General features: G+C 43.1%; 1 long non-coding RNA gene across 1 annotated transcript; it reads right to left on the minus strand.

Moving 5' to 3' along the window:
* Positions 1 to 874: 874 nt before the first annotated feature.
* On the minus strand, positions 875 to 2,195 carry LOC134547747 (uncharacterized). The gene is made up of 2 exons (XR_010079590.1): positions 1,937 to 2,195; positions 875 to 1,766 (listed from the first exon to the last, which is right to left on the minus strand). It is a non-coding gene; the product is annotated as an uncharacterized LOC134547747 (long non-coding RNA).
* Positions 2,196 to 7,062: the final 4,867 nt, after the last annotated feature.

Below are 7,062 nucleotides of genomic sequence, written 5' to 3' on the forward strand. Positions count from 1 at the left end.
CTAATGACCATCAGATTCCTGCCACGTGGAAACTCACTCCTACAACTTCATGGTGGTAACATTGGTACAGCAACAGTAAACTTCTTGTTCTGCTATGAATTTGGGGGCAAATTAGTCTCTGGGTTAAATTTATTTTCTGAAATCAGAAACATTTTTAGGAGCACTAATTGTCCTGTTGAGCACAACTAATGGTTTACCTGATAAGACAGATCCTAATAAATGGATTATTCTATTTAGAAAGATACTAGTGAATTTTGTCTATAGCTAGGTTATTTCTTCTGTGTGTAATACATAAACACAGGGAGTTTGCAAGTGAAGGGTGCTACACTGAGGACAAATGGAAAGAATTGCTCTGTTGCACGGTGCTCTGTTGTCTTGTGCTTTCGTTGCTAAGGGATGTAATTCTATTACCCACTATACTGTTAGATTTTAAAAGGGTAGTTCATAAGCACTAATAACATTTGTGGCAATCTGAGCTAAGTTAATGAAAAAGATAATCAAATCCAATGCTCCAGGGCAAGATATCTGATATCTCCAGGGGTCGTATAGAGATCATACAGCTGTCTTGGGGCAAGGGGTGGTTGTATATGTGAATGCAGGAAGAGGCAAGAGGCAGCAGAAAAGTGAGGGTCACCTTGCTCAGAAGCACCACGTGCTGGTGCACAGAAGCACTGTGTGCTGGCAGAGGCAGGAGGGGATTGCTGGAGATGTCACAGAGATGGAGATGCTTATTAAGCTAATGATATTTTTAGTAATGCCGATACCTAATTGTCATGGGTTGACATTAGACAAAATGCCAATGCACCCATGAGGGTATATTTTACCTAATGAACTACTGTGAGATGTGGTCAAGAACAGAGCAGAGCAGGCCTAATACTTGAAACAGACAGACAATTTATTATACTACATAACAATGGACAATAGAAAAGGAAAGAAAAACCCAGCCACCCAAAAGCAGAAGAGAAAACCTCCCAAAAACACTGCTTCTCCTCCCCCCAATTTCCATTCCATACATGCTCACTCAGTTGACTCCAGCACATTACCTTCATCTACTTGCTTAATCCCTCAACAACCCTGGGTTCCTAATCCAAATCATCATCCTTTAAAATTCAGACAATCCACATTCCATCCAGGACGAGAGGAGTCTGTCTCGCACCACAGACCCCCCCCCACAGGAAACACAGGTCCACCATCCCGTGTTCCCACGTCACCCATGGCACTGCCTCGAGGAGTCTGCCAGGGTGACACCCTCCTTTCCATGTCCAGCACTCTCACTGCCGTCCATGGACCTGAACTGCAACAGGGCTCTTTTTAAGGATGTTTTGGCCAAGTACCAAAAACCAGCCATCTTCTCATTTTGGGACTCAGGTCCCCCCCATTTACCCCTGGGGCCGGGGGCTCCAAGAAGCAGGCCAGAACGTCTCTGGGTTTGAGCCAAAAACATCCACCCAAACACAGTCTTATTTATAGTCAGGAGGGTCCAGGGTCCGTCTATGGCTATCATTATGCAGGAAAAGTCCGGCCCAATAGGCCACTCCTCTTCATTCCGGCAATCGAAGGGGCTTCTTTTCATCTCACATTACCCTCTCGGTCCCAGGCTGTCCTCTCTCTTCTAAAACCACCAACTATGAGAATTCAGCGTCCAGGGATAACTCTCTTCTGCCTTAGAAAGAGTTAAAAGCTTTTATCTCCCACCACCAAGGTCAGGCACAGGCGATCGCAGGCACTGCAGCTCTCACAAGCAGCTCCAACTCGGCACCTTCTCTCTGTGGGGGGAGGAGAGAGACGGGACCGGGGGGGGGGAAGGGGGGGGAACGGGATGGGACAGGGAGGGGGACGGAAGGCACCTCCAAAGTTCTCCCTCCACCCCTCCATTCTAGATGGAAGCTGGACCAGCTCCACTCCAGCTCCCTCTGTTCCCCACCCCGAGGCCCACCTTGCTCAGCCAGGCCCACCTTGCTCCCCTCCCCCACCCGGCCTAGCCAGGCCTGGGCAGGGGAGAGGAGAAGACGCTCCCTCTCCGAAAGCAGAGCAGGGAAAAAGAGAGTCCTGCTGGGAAATCCGGCTTTTAACCCCTCGTGTCCTCAGAGGCGTGTCCAACCTCTTAGTGGCCAACAAAGGTGCCAATACTCAGACCTAAGGACTGATTGGTTTGACCACTACTTCCAAAAAAACTCACTTCCCTTCAAACCACGACACTAATAGATAAGTTTCAGCTATCCCAGACATTTGTCTCAATGTGTTATTTGGGAAATTGGATTAAGTAGCTCATGCATGGTTCTGCCTTGCCCGTAACAAGCATATACTGACTTGGGAGATGACCAAGGATGGCAATGAAATAGCCTTTGGAATTTTTTTTTTTGTAAACACAAGCCTCAGTGTGAAACTCACTTCTGAAGCAAATGTAGTACTTTATTGGATCTCTAGACAATACTCAGTAGTGACTTTTTCTTGCTTCTAACTGTAAACACAGATTGTTTTTGTGGATCCTTTCATCACCACATATTGATATATCACTTGAGGGCCCAAATAGAGGCTTTGTGTTCCTTGTAGGTGTTTAACTGATAATGTTCAGCTAAGGACACTTGCAATGGGAATTGTAGCCAGCACCTAAAACCATTTTCTCTCACAGATTCGTGCGGTATTTATTGCAAGTACCTCCTCTTCATTTCTGTATGTTCACTGTGAGCATTCTTTTATTTCTACTAGTGTTCTCTTTAACACAGATCTGGTTTTCACTACAGTAAGACTGTCCTAGTTTCAGCCAAGGACAGGTTAATGTTCAGCAGTAGCCATGAGGTGGCAGAGCCTGGAGGTGTGTGTGTGTGTCTAGGTTGTTACTCTATACCATGGATTTAATCAGGGAGAGTCAGAAGTAAGGGATTCTCACTTCCAAGGAGGATGATGTGGCTTATTGATGTTTCCAATGTGTTTTTCTCCATTCCTCTGGCTGCAGGATGCAGGCCTCTGTTTGCTTTCACCTGGAGGGGCGTGCAGTACACCCAGAATCAACTGCCTCAGGGGTGGAAACACAGTCCCACCATCTGCCATGGACTGATCCAAGCTGCACTGGAAAAGGATGAGGCTCCAGAACACTTGCTGTTCTTTGAGGACATCATCGTATGGGGCAACATGGCAGAGGAAGATTTTGAGAATGGGGAGAAGATAACCCAGATCTTCCTGAAGGCTGATTCTGCCATAAAACAAAGTAAGGTTAAAGGACCTGCCCAGGAAATTCAGGTTTCTGGAGTAAAATGGCAAGATGAACATTGTCACGTTCTCACGGACATGGTCAAAAACCAGCAAAATACCAACTGTGTTCCCACCAACAGGCAAGAAGGAAACACAGTTTTCTTATGTCGTTGCTGTTTCCAGTTTTTCTTATCTCAGCTAAGGGTATCTGCCCTTTGTCTCACTGGAGGCAGGGGGAGGAGGGATTTTCATTTTTTATTAGCACTAAATTAGGTAGTTCCATTCCTACACACAATAACTTTTCATACCAAATCCTAGCCATGTGAGGACATCAATTGCTATAGCCTGTGTATATGGCCAAAGGTAGATGATAAGGAAAACAAGAAGGCTAAGGACTGCATGAAATTGTCCCTCCTTCCATATGTCTTCCTAAACCTCAGAGACTTCCTATATTAGGTGTTTTAACTACTATATTTTGCCTTTGATAGTTAATCAATTCTGAATAGATGTGTTTTGATCCCTTTCTGAATGTTTAGATCTTACTAATTTTCTGTAGCACCCAATAAGGACTCCTAAAGAGTTCTCCAATAAAGAGACTTCTCAAAGTAAAAATGTGTGATGGACAGGTGTCATTTGTTGGCTTCAAGTATCCTTGCAGCCTACAATGGTGCACGTGCCCACCATGGGACAGTCTTGTGCCCATGGGTGATCGTTCTGTGACTGTCCACCATAGGCCTGTCCACTACTGGCATTTGCTCATCACACGTTTTTACTTTGAAGAAAAAAAATAAGGAGCTATATTTGATACTAGAGTACTTTTTTTCCCCTTCAGAAGAACAGCTATCCACAGAATTTAATGGGAGATATTAAAGAAAGTATTTTGGGACCAGAAGCTTTTAGTTTGATGATCTGTACCTTTTAGGAGTGCTTACATCTTTTTCATGCAGTAATAGCGGAGTACTTTGATGTTCTTAATTGTTGTATTTCTATCAACATTTTCTAACTTCTTTCTATGTTTGTCAGAAAAGCTCCATTAATTTCTAGGAGTAGGGTTATTTGTAAAGTTTCTCCTGACTTCTTGAGACTCAAAAAAAACCCCAAAATTGAGGTGCTAGTCTTCAGAGTTTACTGTAGAACAGAAGAAATAACTGTAATAAATTTTCTTGAACTTGTCATGATAATATTAATCACATTTCTATAAAGCTTGGATTGGAAAAAAAAATCTAAGAGAAAAACTGATTGAAATCTACTGTACAAAATTAACTGCTTCCACCCTTTCCCACAGTTCCTTAAGACATCACCATGTTTCTGTTTTAAATGTCTACAGTATAGAGTTATTTAAACTAATACAGGTTTTAATTAAACAAGGTAGGCTGGGGTTTCTGTGGGGTTGAAGTTCAACGTAACAATTTTCAATATGAAGCACCAAATACATATTGCTTAAGTTAATACCAAAGGGACTTTTATTTAACTTACTTTCTTTCTCTGTTCTTCAAAAGAAAAATTAATATCACCTCTAAGGAAGTCAAAGTTATTCTGGAACAGCGAGATATTACAAAGTTTCCAGCATTGTAAATAGAGATAGTTATTTTAAACAACATCATTCGCCCTTCTATATTGCTTCTCTCTTTCAGCACAGACCTGTCTCTTCATGGGATGGATTCTCAGCTGCAAAGCATCCAGATCCTAAATTTTGTGTAGGTGAATATTCAAGGTTAATATAATCCCTGTGGGAGAAACAGTCAGTGCCATTCAGACCACATTGTTTTCCTCCCTTGCTACAGAGTAGGCTGTTGAAAATGTGTCTGATGAAATTGCAGGTTCCTTCTCTAGTCTCATGAATTAATTTAATGTTTCTAATTGGGATTAGATAAAATACCTCTCCCCGTGACTGGATAACAGGAGGGACAAATGAGTTTAAATATCTACTCTAAATCAAGGAGAGTGAGGACAAATTTACATATTTTCTTTTTTCCCCATATGTTAATTGTTTCTATTCCTATATAATGTATTGGTTTTGGGACGTTTTGTACATTCAGCCCAAATCAATGACCCAAGCACACGTCCCAGGCCACAAATTGGCTGGAGAGTAGGAAAGACAAGATTCATGGCTTTGATTTTCAAGCAAATTGTCCTCTTAGCCAGAGGTAGATGGAAGTTTATTGACAACTTTACTGTATTGGATTGCACAACTTTTGCATGTCCTCTTTATTACATCTCTGATGGATTTATGCAGTCCTTCGGCTGGTTCTGGGCCACCCTTCTTACACAGATCCCAAATATTGTCTTTAAGGACTGGTACCTACAGGAACTGGAAGCCTGTGTGTTGGAGTAGGATGCAGTGCAACATAAATACAGGAAAGTGTTTATTCTGTATCTGAGCTGGGCAGTGGAGGATGCCTAGCTTGGGTACAAGCTTTGAGGCAGTTTCATTTTGCTTCTAAGCATGTCTGGACAATATGTGCACAGCTGTGCAATTTGCTTGACCTTGTCCTTTTAACACAAGGAGCTTGTATCAGAAGAGGATACATGTGTGGACTGTCAGCCAGACTATCATTGTGTGTGGCCAACCAGTGTGGTCACACATTCCTCTTCTTGTGCAGCAGCCTGGTCATTAATCTGTGCTTCCCAACACGCAAACCAATCCTAAAGGCAGCTGGCAGCATCTGCTGGGGCATTGGAAGGTAGGGAGCCCTTGGAGTGACAGTGTCAAAAGGGACCAGTGCTGCAAAACTGGTGGGGTGAGAGGCATGATGGTGGGGTATGGACTTAGAACCTGTCAGGATAGAACCTATACCCCAAATTCTCTCTCCCCTTTGTGTCCTGGTTTCCATGTTGAGGAAAGGCGACTGCAACAACCTCCTGCAGGTGTCAGCTGCAGTGCTGACATTCCCTGGGGCTCACCATGTCCTGGTATGGCTACAGTCACAACTGCTCCCACTTGTCTTGGAGCTTATTCAAAATGCAGATTATCTTGCCATGAATGCCAGAACATCAGAAATGGCCTGTATGGCATGAGGTAAGGCTTGGCAAGGATGGTTCTTAGCAGGTTCTAGGAAGAGCTGATGGACACTGGTGACTGCATGCAGAGAGCACTCCTGCACCCTGCTCTCCAGCACAGCCCTCAGCACCCCCTGCCATCTGATATTTCATTATCAAGTATGTCCCAACAGCCCCAGATAAAGACAGCAAATCAGTGTTGCTGTGTTGGTTCAGTTCCCAAGCAGCTGGCTGAGGTAAAAATGGGTTAAACATTTAGACATTGACCATTATTGGATTATACCAGGATCCTATCAGTTTTTAATCTTTGATAAGATGCTGAAACATGGCTTTTAAATTCACTGCAGCTCTCACATATTTTTTGCTTCGGTTCTTTGAATTCTCCTTGTCAGTTCCCCCAGAACAATCAGGATGAATACAGGGCTTGTGAATTGTCTCACTCACGCTTTATACAGAGGCAATGCTGCCCCTATACTTATCTGTTCTATTGACCCGTTGACATAGCTGAGGGTGGTGCTGCAAACTGATTTGCCATTGGTGATATTCTGAATTCCTGGGATACATGTAAAATGCTCATTTTATGAGTTAAACTTTGAAGAGGTGCCATTAGTTTTTAAAAGTCATATTCCCACTTGGCTCTTCTCATAATCACTGTTACAAAGAAGATTACTGGGATGACCATAACAATAACGAGGGAGAAGTCTTTTGTTTTAGTCTGGAGTTTGAAAAGACCTTGGGGTTTTTAAATTTATTTTATACTGGACAGCATTTAGGTGTATGCTCAGTGTCTCTGCTTGCTGTTTATAAGATGTTTCTTCTCAGAAAATATATAAACCTTGGTCTGGGTTTTTTTTAACTGCAGGAGCTGTT

The sequence above is a fragment of the Prinia subflava genome, chromosome 2, assembly GCF_021018805.1.
Source record: "Prinia subflava isolate CZ2003 ecotype Zambia chromosome 2, Cam_Psub_1.2, whole genome shotgun sequence".
In the NCBI taxonomy this organism is placed as follows: Eukaryota; Metazoa; Chordata; class Aves; order Passeriformes; family Cisticolidae; genus Prinia; species Prinia subflava.